Source organism: Mus musculus, chromosome 7 (assembly GCF_000001635.26).
Source record: "Mus musculus strain C57BL/6J chromosome 7, GRCm38.p6 C57BL/6J".
NCBI classification, from domain to species: Eukaryota; Metazoa; Chordata; class Mammalia; order Rodentia; family Muridae; genus Mus; species Mus musculus.
The window spans coordinates 71,919,820-71,932,305 of record NC_000073.6 but is presented as its reverse complement, the minus strand read 5'-3'; the positions used below and the strand labels follow the sequence as shown (position 1 = coordinate 71,932,305).

Here is a 12,486-nt window from a genome sequence, read left to right as displayed (position 1 = left end):
GGGTAGCCATTTTTACTATATTAATCCTGCCAATCCATGAGCATGGGCGATCTGTCCATCTTCTGAGATCTTCTTCAATTTCTTTCTTCAGAGACTTGAAGTTCTCGTCATACAGATGTTTCACTTCCTTAGTTAGAGTCACAACAAGGTGTTTCATATTTTTGTGACTATTGTGAAGGGTGTTGTTTCCCTAATTTCTCTCTCAGCCTGTTTATGCATTGTGTAGAAAAGGGCCATTGATTTGTTTGAGTTAACTTTATATCCAGCTACTGCACTTAAGCTGTTTATCAGGTTTAGGAGTTCTCTGGTGGAATTTTTGTGGTCACTTATATATACTATCATATCATCTGCAAATAGTGATATTTTGACTTTTTCCTTTCCAATTTGTATCCCCTTGATCTCCTTTTGTTGTTGAATTGCTCTGGCTAGAACTTCAAGTACTATATTGAATAGGTTGGGAGAAAGTGGGCAGCCTTGTCTAGTCCCTGATTTTAGTGGGAGTTTCTCTCCATTTAGTTTGATGTTGGCTACTGGCTTGCTGTAGATTGCTTTTATTATGTTTAGGTACGGGCCTTGAATTCCTGACCTTTTCCTGATCATGGAGGTGTGTTCGATTGTGTCAAATGCTTTCTCAGCATCTAACAAGATGATCATGTGTTTTTTGTCTTTGAGCTTGTTTATATAGTGGATTACATAGATGAATTTCCATATATTTTTTAAATTTTTTTATTAGGTATTTTCCTCGTTTACATTTTCAATGCTATCCCAAAGGTCCCCCATATCCACCCCCCCCAATCCCCTACCCACCCACTACCCCTTTTTGGCCCTGGCGTTCCCCTGTACTGGGGCATCTAAAGTTGGCAAGTCCAATGGGCCTCTCTTTGCAGTGATGGCCGACTAGGCCATCTTTTGATGCATATGCAGCTAGAGACAAGAGCTCCGGGGTACTGGTTAGTTCATATTGTTGTTCAACCTATAGGGTTGCAGTTCCCTTTAGCTCCTGAATTTCCATATATTAAACCATCCCTGCATCTCTGGGATGAAGCCTACTTGGTCATGATGGATGATCATTTTGACGTGTTCTTGGATTAGGTTTGCGAGGAATTTATTGAGTATTTTTGCATCGATATTCATAAGGGAAATTGGTCTGAAGTTCTCTTTCTGTGTTGAATCTTTGTGTGGTTTAGGTATCAGAGTAATTGTGGCTTCGTAGAATGAATTGGGTAGAATACCTTCTGTTTCTATTTTGTGGAATAGTTTGAGAAGAGTTGGAATTAGGTCTTCTTTGAAAGTCTGATAGAACTCTGCACTAAACCCATCTGGTCCTGGGCTTTTTTTGGTTGAGAGACTATTGATGACTGCTTCCATTTTTTTAGGGGAAATGGGACTGTTTAGATTGTTAATCTGATCCTGATTTAACTTTGGTACCTGGTATCTGTTTAGGAAGTTGTTCTTTTCATCCAGGTTTTATAGTTTTGTTGAGCATAGCCTTTTGTAGTAAGATCTGATGGTGTTTTGAATTTCCTCAGGTTCTGTTGTTATGTCTCCTTTTTCATTTTTGATTTTGTTAATTAGGATACTGTCCCTGTGCCCTCTAGTGAGTCTGACTAAGGGTTTATCTATCTTGTTGATTTTCTCAAAGAGCCAGCTCCTCGTTTGGTTGATTCTTTGAATAGGTCTTTTTGTTTCCACTTGGTTGATTTCAGCCCTGAGTTTGATTATTTCCTGCAGTCTACTCCTCTTGGGCGAATTTGCTTTCTTTAGTTCTAGAGCTTTTAGGTGTGCTGTTAAGCTGCTAGTGTATGCTCTCTCTAGTTTCTTTTTGGAGGCACTCAGGGCTATGAGTTTTCCTCTTAGGACTGCCTTCATTGTGTCCCATAAGTTTGGGTATGTTGTGGCTTCAGTTTCATTAAAGTCTAAAAAGTCTTTAATTTCTTTCTTTATTCCTTCCTTGACCAACGTATCATTGAGAAGAGTGTTGTTCAGTTTCCACATGCATGTTGGCTTTCTATTGTTTATGTTGTTATTGAAGATCAGCCTTAGTCCATGGTGATCAGATAGGATGCACGGGATAATTCAATGTTTTTTTTTTTTTTTTTTTAATCTGTGAAGGCCTGTTTTGTGACCATGTGGTACTGAGAAGAAGGTATATCCTGGTATATCCTATCGTTTTGGGATAAAATGTTCTGTACATATCTATTAAACCTATTTGTTTCATAACTTCGGTTAGTGTCCATGTGTCTCTGTTTATTTTTGGTTTCCAGGCTCTCTCCATTGGTGAGAGTGAGGTGTTGAAGTCTCCCACTATTACTGTGTGAGGTGCAATGTGTGCTTTGAGCTTTATCTAAGTTTCTTTAATGCATGTGGCTGCCTTTGTATTTGGAGCATTGTTATTCAGAATTGAGAGTTCATCTTGGTAGATTTTTCCTTTGATGAGCATGAAGTGCCTCCTTGTCTTTTTTGGTAGCTTTGGGTTGGAAGTCAATTTTATTCGCTATTAGAATGGCTACTCCAGCTTGTTTCTTCAGACCATTTGCTTGGAAATAGTTTTCCAGCCTTTTACTCTGAGATAGTGTCTGTCCTTTGCCCTGAGGTGGGTTTCCTGTAAGCAACAAAATGTTGGGTCCTGTTTGTGTTGCCAGTCTATTAGTCTATTAGTCTTTTTATTGGTGAATTGAGTCCATTGATGTTAAGAGAAATTAAAGAAAAATAATTGTTGCTTCCTGTTATTTTTATTTTTAAAGTTGGGATTCTGTTCTTGCAGCTGTCTTCCTTTAGGTTTGTTGAAGGATTACTTTCTTGCTTTTTCTAGGGTGTAGTTTCCGTCCTTGTGTTGGTGTTTTCCCTTTGTTATCCTTTGGCTGGCTGGATTCATGGAAAGATATTGTGTAAATTTGGTTTTATCGTGGAATAATTTAGTTTCTCCGTCTATGGTAATTGACAGTTTTGCTAAATAGTAGCCTGGGCTGGCATTTGTGTTCTCTTAGGGTCTGCATAACATCTGTCCAGGATCTACTGGCTTTCATAGTCTCTGGTGAGAAGTCTGGTGTAATTCTAATAGGCCTGCCTTTATATGTTACTTGATCTTTTTCACTTACTGCTTTTAATATTCTATCTCTATTTAGTGCATTTGTTGTTCTGATTATTATGTGTTGGGTGTAATTTTTTTTCTGGTCCAGTCTATTTGGAGTTCTTGTATGTTCATGGGCATTTCTTTCTTTAGGTTTGGGAAGTTTTCTTCTATAATTTTATTGAAGATATTTGCTGGCCTTTTAAGTTGAAAATCTTCATTCTCATCTACTCCTATTATCTGTAGGTTTGGTCTTCTTACTGTGTCCTAGATTTCCTGGATGTTTTGAGTTAGGATCTTTTTGCATTTTGATTTTTCTTTGATTGTTGTGCCCATGTTCTCTATGGAATCTTCTGCACCTGAGATTCTCTCTTCCATCTCCTGTATTCTGTTGCTTATGCTCGCATCTATGGTTCTAGATTTCTTTGCTATGGTTTCTATCTCCAGTCTTGTCTCACTTTGGGTTTTCTTTATTGTTTCTACTTCCCTTTTAAGGTCTAGTATGGTTTTCTTCAATTCCATCACCTGTTTGTTTCTGTTTTCCTGTATTTCTTTAAGGACTTATACCTCTTTAGCAGTCTTCTCCTGTATTTCTTTAAGTGAGTTATTAAAGCCCTTCTTGATGTCCTATACCAGCATCATGAGATATGATTTTAAATCCAAGTCTTGCTTTTCGGGTGTGTCGGGGTATCCAGGACTGGCGGAGGTGGGAGTGCTGGGTTCTGATGATGGTGGTCTTGGTTTCTGTTAGTAAGACTCTTACATTTGCCTTTCGCCATCTGGTAATCTCTGGAGTTAGTTGTTATAGTTGTGTCTGGTTGGTGCTTGTTCCTCCTGTGATTCTGTTATCCTCTGTCAGCTGACCTGGGAGTGTAGCTCTCTCCTGAGTCTCAGTGGTTAGAGTACTCTCTGCAGGCAAGCTCTCCTCTTGCAGGGAAGGTGCACAGAGGTCTGGCATTCAGACCTGCCTCCTGGCTGAAGATGAAGGCCCAAAAACAGGGCCTGTCCCAGAAGATGTGCTGCCTCTGCAGTCTGCACGCTCACCTGCACAGACTGGTCTTCAAGGGACATGGGGCACAAGATGGCTCTCTCATCTCCTCTGGTGGTCAGAGCCCTCCAGGGCAGACAACTCTCCTCTGGTGGGGAAGGTGCTTGGAAGTCTGGAGCCTGAAATGGGATCTGTCCCAGAAACTGTGTCACTTCTGTAGTCTGCACTCTCACCTGTACAGACTAGTATCTGAGGGACCTGGGACCCAAGATGGCTCCCTCACCTGCACTGGCTGAGCCCTCCTGGGCAGACCTCTCCTCTGGTGGGGAAGGTGCCCGGATGTCTGGAGCCCGAAACATGGTCTGCCCCATAAACTGTGTCGCTTCTGCCTGTCTCAGAAGCTGTGCTGCTTCTGCAGTCTGCTCGCTCACCCTTTGCAGTCTGTGATCTGACCTGCACAGACTGGTCTCTGAGGGACCCAGGACCCAAGATGAAGATGGAGTTTTACAGATGGGCTCACTTAATAAGAGGAAGCACAAGTGTCAGAATTATTTATAAATCTTTTGATAAATGTCAAATAATAAAAATAACTAAAATACATTGTAAATAATTGTAATATCTTTGGTATAATTTTGCAACAACAGTATAAAAACTGATTTACAAATTCTTGGACAACACATTCTACTATTTCTCCTGAGGAAAATGCCAACTCATTTGTCTGCCAATATTATACCAGGAGGCAGACATTATAGTGACAGGCTCAGTGCTTAAGGTGAAATAATTAGCCTTTTGTGACCAACGTTGAAATTTAGTCTGTAAGTGCTTCACATTTTATAGAGCCCATAACTACAATTGTGTCTTAGATTTGTCAATTTTCTTACATACAGTATCTCCTATGATTGGAAAGGAAATTTCCCTTTAAACTGCCTGATGGAATAGCCAAATGGAATAAGGATAACTCTTTGGGTTTCTCCAAAGCACTAATGAATTATCTTCTGAAGGCAATGGTTCTCCAGTATCTATCATCTCTGCATCATCAACATCTGTAACATCCTCCAGAGTCTTAGAAAGGCACGATCTCAGCATTACCTATACCAGCTGCCCATTGACATTGCTCATATCCCAGGGACCCAGATTCTTACTCAGTCTTCACCACTATGGGAAGCTATATGAGTTTCAAAACTGAGATCAATCAAGCAGGAACCGTGGGCTGCTGCTAAAAAGCAAAGCAGAGACATGCCCACATTCCAGTTCCTTCATAATCCATGTGCTACCTATATAATTGACAGGGTCTTCTTAGGCATATTATTATTACCAACTAGGCTCTAGTGGACAGACTTTCCCCTGAGCTTCAAAGTCATTACTGTCACCTCTGCACATATGCTAATTTAATCAATCTAAGCCTTTGAAGGAGGTTGAATTTTAAGCATCTTAAGCTGCCCCCCCATCATATACACTGTCTCTTTCTCTCCCCTAAAATGCTCACTAGAGTTAGAAAGCTAACACCTTATGGGTGTTTTGTTATCTTAGTTTCATCCCTGATGAAATTTAGTGGTTAAAAAAAATGTGACTAACTGAAATGGAGATGCAATGTGCTTGTTGTATAGAAGAACATCTACCCCTGGGGCTCCCTCAGAATATTTCTGAAAGAAAGATGAGTAGAGAACTAGTAGAAGAGACAAAGAAACAAATCTGGAAATAGATCTTAATATGAAACTATAGTTCTGCAGCAGGAGTAGACTGTAAGGGTAAATGCATATGTGAAGGTAGGTGTGATGGTTTATATATGTTTGACCTAGGCAATGGCACTATTAGAAGGTGTGGTCTTGTTGGAGTAGGTGTGTCACTGTGGGGTGGGCTATAGCACCCTCATCCTAGCTTCCTGGAAGCTAGTCTCCTTATAGCAGCCTTTAGATGAAGATGTAGAAGTCAGCTCTGTCTGCACGATGCCTGCCTGGCTGCTGCCATGTTCCTGCCTTGAAGATAATGGACTGAGTCTCTGAACCTGTAAGCCAACCCCACTTAAATGTTGTCTTTATAAGAGTTGCCTTAGTCATGGTGTCAGTTCACAGCAGTAAAATTTCAACTAAGACAGAAGTTAGTACCAGGGACTGAGGTATTGCTGCGATAGGCCTGACCATGCTTTTGTTTGGAGGAATGTGGATTTGGGGACTTCAGATAGGAGTGGAATTAAGTTGGCCTTAACGGGCTATTCTAGTAGGAATATGGAAGACTTTGTTGCTGAGTATGATTTGAACTAGGCAGACCTGGCCCAAAAGGTTTCAGTGGAGAATAATTTCAGAATGTGGCCTAGAGACTGTTTTTGTGGAACAACGTGCCTGCTTTTTGCCCTTGTTTGAAGAGTCTACTAAGTCTAAAGTAAAGAGATTATGTAAATTGCATTGACAAAGGAAGTCTCAAAAAAGTCCAGCAGAGACATTGTTTTCTGGTTAAATCTCATGAAGAATTGGAAAGGAAAAAATATAAAATATATGGTTCAAGAATTCAAGGGGCACCATCAATGGAACAGAATCCTATGTTCCAGGAGATAACATATTAAGGGGTTTGGGGGCAAGAACCTACCCAGCTAAGTTTAGATCCAGGCATAGTGGTACACAGTTTTCATTCCAGGAGACAAAGCAAAACAGATCTCTGAATTCAATGCCAGCCTGCGACAGAGCAGGTTCTAGGTGAAGAAAAGCTTAAACCCAGGCATTTTTTTTTATCATTTCCAAATTTTTCAATTAGGTATTTTCTTCATTTACATTTCCAATGCTATCCCAAAAGTCCCCCATACCCTCCCCCCTCACACTCCCCTACTCACCCACTCCCACCTTCAGTGCTGGATGAATTGATGAGTGAAGAAACATATGAAAAATATGTGAAGTTCATTGAGGAGTGACCATGGCACCCCTCCACTCCAGATCAAACTGGATGTGACCTGCTCCAGCATGCTTGTCTTAAACTAGTGGAGAATAGAGGACTTGAAATAACTTTTAGCAATACTGATGGAAAGAAACTGTTCTTGACAGTGCTACTTAAGACCCATCCCCAATGTCCTAAAGGATTCAGATAAACACAGTGTACAGGTTTTTGATAATCGCCATACTAAGTATTTAGACTAGGGGTTAAGCCCTGGTGTTTAGAATTCTTAGGATCATCTGCAGTGAAACATGGTTATGTGGCTGGTTTTGGTGATGGACCACCTTCTAATCCCAGCACTCAACAGGCAGATGTTAGTTCAAGGTTGGTCTACACAACAAGTTCTAGACCAGCCTTAGCTACATGGTGAGACCCTACCTACTCATAATTCAAGATAATAGTGGTGTATCTTAGATAATTTTGTTACTTACCCATATCTACCACAGGATTTGGGTCAGAGACTTAGTGTCTTCTCATTGGGAATGCAGGGAAGTTTTGTACAGTGTCAGAGGCAGGAGCGTACTGTCTTTATTTCACCATGTGCTGTGTTGGCTGTTGCTTTCCCACCATGAAGCACCAGCTTTGCAACACTGAGAAACAAATCCCGGCATTTAAATCCAAGTGGTACGTGCCTGGAAACCCAGCATTACAAGAGACAGAGCTATGCAGATCTCTGAGTTCAAGGTCAATCTACAGAGCAAGTTCCAGGACAGCCAAGCTTAGGCAGTGAAAGAGATGGAAAACAGAAAGCTGGTAGTAGAATAAGTGGGGGGCAGGGCATGTTTCAGCCCCAGCAAGCAGCAGAACAAGGCAGCTTTGGCCATGTGACTCTAGCTTCAGAGTGAAAAATAGAAGGGACTACTGGGACAATTGATGCTGGTTAGCTGGAGCTAAGAAATTAACAGTGATTAAGAAGAGAAGCATCACTGGGGTGAAATCTTCTGGTATGTGTTTTCTGAGAGCACAAAGTAGCTGTGCTCCAGAGATAGCCAAGTCTGCACCTTATGCTGCAGCTGGACTTGATAATGGGTAAGAGCCACCCAGGTGGTACTGGTTGTGAAGGCATGAAGGGGTCATGAAGGGTGGTGGAGGCTTGGCACTGTGAGAAGCCATGGGAGGCCAATGGTGAAGGTGCAGTTTCAGTTGTAGTTGATGGCCCAGAACTGAAGGGGTCATGCAAAGAATTTAAGGCTTGGCACCATAGAAGAGACTATAAGAGGCTATTGGTGAAGCCTAGTTTCAATGGAAGACCCCAGGATATTGGAGATGGCTGTACCATGGGATGATCACCAAGAACAGCAGCAGCAGTAGAGTGGATCAACCTGAGCTTAGAGTGATACAGAGGGCAGAGCTGGAAAAGTGATGACAGCCTTTCGGAGGAGCCCAGAAGATCATGTGTGAATCCCAGACATTGAAACAAAAAGCTGTAACATTGAAGTTGCCTTGGAGACCTCTAAGATATTCAAGATGTGAGAGCTGTGAGTTATCTGCTGAGGAAAGTTGCTAACAGGGAGTGGATCCAGTCCAGGAGAAAGAAGTTTCTTTCAGTCAACAAAGATGAAAAAGTGTTGGAGATCTGAAGGGCACTTTGACATCAACCTTTGAGATGTAGAGTTTGGAGTTTGCCCAACTGGTTTTCTGACTTTTACATTTAAGTGATTGGATCCATCTCAGAAGAGACTTTGAACTTTGAACTTCTAACATTGAGACTGTTACAGACTAAGGGGACTTTGGAAGTTCGACTAAATGTATTTTTTATTATGTTATGGCTAGGTATGGTCCCCATAGACTCATGTGTTTGAATAAGCCTATGGGGGCCAGGGAGTGGAATGTGATGGTTTGTGTATGCCTGGCTCAGGAAATAATACTATTAGAAGGTGTTGCCTTGTTGGAGTAGGTGTGTCACTATGGGTGTGGGCAATAACACCCTTATCCTAGCTGCCTGGAAGACAGTCTCCTCATATCAGCCTACAAATAAAGATGTAGAACTCTCAGCTTGGCCTGCACCATGCCTGCCTGGATGCTGCCATACTCTCACCTTGATGATTATGAACCTCTGAGCCTGTATCCTTATAAGAGTTGCCGTGGCCATGGTATTTATTCAGAGCAATAAAACTCTTAACTAAGACAGTAGGATAATGACTGAAACTGCATGGATATCAGATGTTTAGACCCAATTAGGTACAAGTGCATTAAGACTAGAGGAGACAAATCAATCCTCAGTGTCTTTTTGATGTTTCAAGTGTTGAGCCTGAGTTGTGAGAGTTCAAGAGTAGAGAGGCAAGACAACAGTGACTACTAAGCTTGGAATGGTGGCTTAGTTCTGAAGGGTAAAGCACAGGGACACCCACACCAGAGAAGGCTGCAACAATGAGATATACACACTCTTTGCTGGGTTTCCATACCCTCCCTAAATGGGCAAAACATAGACTGACCACACTGCTGTTCAGAGAGTCTGTGCTGTTGTTTATATTCTTGATATCCTTGGGGGTCTGTGGTGGGCAATATAGGAAGATCAGAAGCAGGCATAATGGCCACCCTCTAAGAAAGACAGATAGAAGTGTAGACACTTAAACTATCCATACTGAATGTACTTAACTCAAAACATTTTAGGACCACACAAGATAAATGAATCCAATGGTTAACCAGAGAATTCAGGAAGTCTAACCAGGGGCGGTGACATTGACAGTGAGGTTGAAGCCTTGAAGGAACTGTAGAATTTTGATACACAGCATAGCTGGGATTGATATGCTAATTTTCTAGTGTGATCCCAGGGTAAAAGTGTTCCTTTGAGTGTTCTGTCTTTTGTTAGACAAATTTGCACTAGTGGGAATGATATCTCTGGGTATCCAAGAACCTTATCACATGGTATATCTATTTTCTATGCAGCCCATCTCAGACTTAATGTGAACTATTCTGGCAATGACAAGGATCACTCTCTCTGGTTGTTTGTAGAGATGTGGATGGAGGGTAGAAGTTAGGTTTGATTCTTCCTCCCAACCCCGTGCTCCCAGAAATAAGACTCAGACTCAAAATACATTGGCCACATAGTTAAGCTCTTCTCTGACTAGCTCATTACTAAAATAACAATAATAATAAAACTAAAATAATAATAATAATAATAATAATAATAATAATAATAATAATTTATTTTAACCTACATTCTGCTATATGGCTGGTTATCCATGCTCAGGTACCATGGGTCTCTCTCCTCACATCTTCGTGGGCAAGCATCCCATGCCTAGCCCCATCCCAGGATTCTTTCTGCTTCCAGGATGTTCCATCTTCTATTCTACCCTTTCCTATAGGGCATAGGTTTCTTTTAATTGATAGGTGATGCATCCATACAATACACAAGATATTATCTCTACAATAAAGAAACTACATTTTGTTCAGGATATGAAGAGAAGCATCCAGTGTTAAAATAAGGGAAACCCTTAATGAAGAGAACAGCCACTTGTGCATCTAATTCACAGCTGGGTAAGTCCTAGCACAATGTTCTTCATTGCCTTGAGAGTTTGCAAAGATTGCTCACTATTTGGTGATACCATTTCTTTGTCTATAAAATGATAAATAGCAGAAAGAAAAAAGTATGCTGGAAGAGGTAGATGGAATTACAAAAGAAAAGGACCACACCTAATCATATTGGCATACTTAGTTCAATTCTGAACATAGAATTATTATCTTGTTCATTCTATTAACTAATACTGAGAGAATTAACCCAGGAATCCAAAGTCTCTATAAGCTGGAAAACACTTGCCAGTCATCCTGAAATTTATCTTCAAAGTGAGTTTTCTTCCCTACAATCTGTACAATGTATATACTGCCTAGAGACATTTTTTTTCTGTAATAAAGCCCTACTCTATTCTTAGAAGTTTCTCCATCATCTCCTAAATGATGAGCTCCATTTAAAAGTCCTGACTAAGCTGATATACATGTTAGGTTTTTAGGTATTAATATTTTAAAACTAAAATATAAATATAATTATATTTTCCATTTTTTTCCTTTAATCCCTCCCATGTACCTCATCCCACTCACCTGATATCTGTGTGTGTGTGTATGTGTGTGTATGTGTGTGTGTGTATATATATATATGACTAACCATATAAATACAACTAGCTCTGTTTGTTTGTCACGTGTATATTATTTCAGGGTTGGATACTTTTTATTGGATAACCCATTAAGAACTCATCCCTAGGGAAGCCTTTCTTGTAATCTTATTGGGTCCTACCCATAGACATCTTCCATTTTTATACAATAAAGTGGCCTTAATATAATATGTGTAGTGTTACATTTTTTAAGTTGAGTGTAATAGAGAGCATTATTTTCTAACATTTGTGAAAATATAAATGAATGAAACTTTGTGCATTCTTGCATTATTTCATTTTTCTTATGTTTCAGCTACATTACTCAGATGCCACGAAGGACCCTGTTTAAGTATTACTGAGGCAGCAGTTTTTTTTTGTGGAAGTGGCTAGCCTTACTATAGCCAGAATAATTATTCAACGTTTTTATTCATCATTTCTCATTCCTATTGTCTCTTTCCCAGTTTTCTTCCCTCACAACTGTTAAGCTGGTCAAATTCATCACTTAAAAGAAAATAGAGCTCATTGCATGCAATCCAATAACTTCCCCTATGGGGAAACCAGGCCACTTTGAAGTTCTTTCTATTCTCAAACTTCATTAAGTTTACGCCAGTGTTGTCTCAAATTAGGTTTATAGAGAGAGGCCTTTTGCAAATTTGTCATTTATAGATTGCATTAAACTGACCTGATTTAGCGATGTTGATTAGAGAAAAGATATAATGTGTGTTTATTCTCAACTGTTTGGTAGCAAATACGTAGCAATTACTAGAAATGTGCAGATGTTCAACCCCTTAAGTGATGTATACATTTTATCTAGAAAACCAAATAGTTTGAAATTCACTTGTTTAACAAAAATTTACAAAGCACATATATATTGCCAACATCAGGCTGAACATTAATACTATCAAGTCCAATGGGCTAAGAGGGGAAGCAGGGAAGCTAGACAAATCGCTACAAACAAAACAGAGCAATGCGTGTGCTGATAATGAGGGAGCAGAAGACACTGTAGATTTCTCGGCCATGAGATGTAACAATAGAACACCGGTGGCTTACTAACGGGTAGGGCTAGGCCAAATGATGAGCTCCAGGCCAATGAGAGAGCCTGCCTCAAAAAGTAAGTAGGTCAAATGACTGAGGAAGACACATGGTATCGATTGATCTCTACACACACACACACACACACACACACACACACACACACACACACACACACACAGAAGCATGCACACATCCATGCATAAGCACAAAAAATAAGTAAACAAATGAAGAATGAATGAATTAAACCAGCTGACTTTTTTAAAGAATGGAAGATTATAGCTGGATACAGAATAGTAAGAGGAGTGAGAACTTGCAACAATGCTGTCATTGTTGAGCACGCAGATGCAACCCCCACTTGCAGCATGTCTTGGGACTCTGCACTT

General features: G+C 40.3%; 1 long non-coding RNA gene and 1 pseudogene across 1 annotated transcript in view; one reads left to right on the top strand and one right to left on the bottom strand.

Moving 5' to 3' along the window:
* 4930441H08Rik (RIKEN cDNA 4930441H08 gene) overlaps nucleotides 1-12,486 on the bottom strand; it is a 29,497-nt gene that overhangs the window by 6,886 nt on the left and 10,125 nt on the right. The window lies entirely within an intron of this gene.
* Gm51259 (predicted gene, 51259) lies at nucleotides 6,892-7,583 on the top strand (annotated as a pseudogene).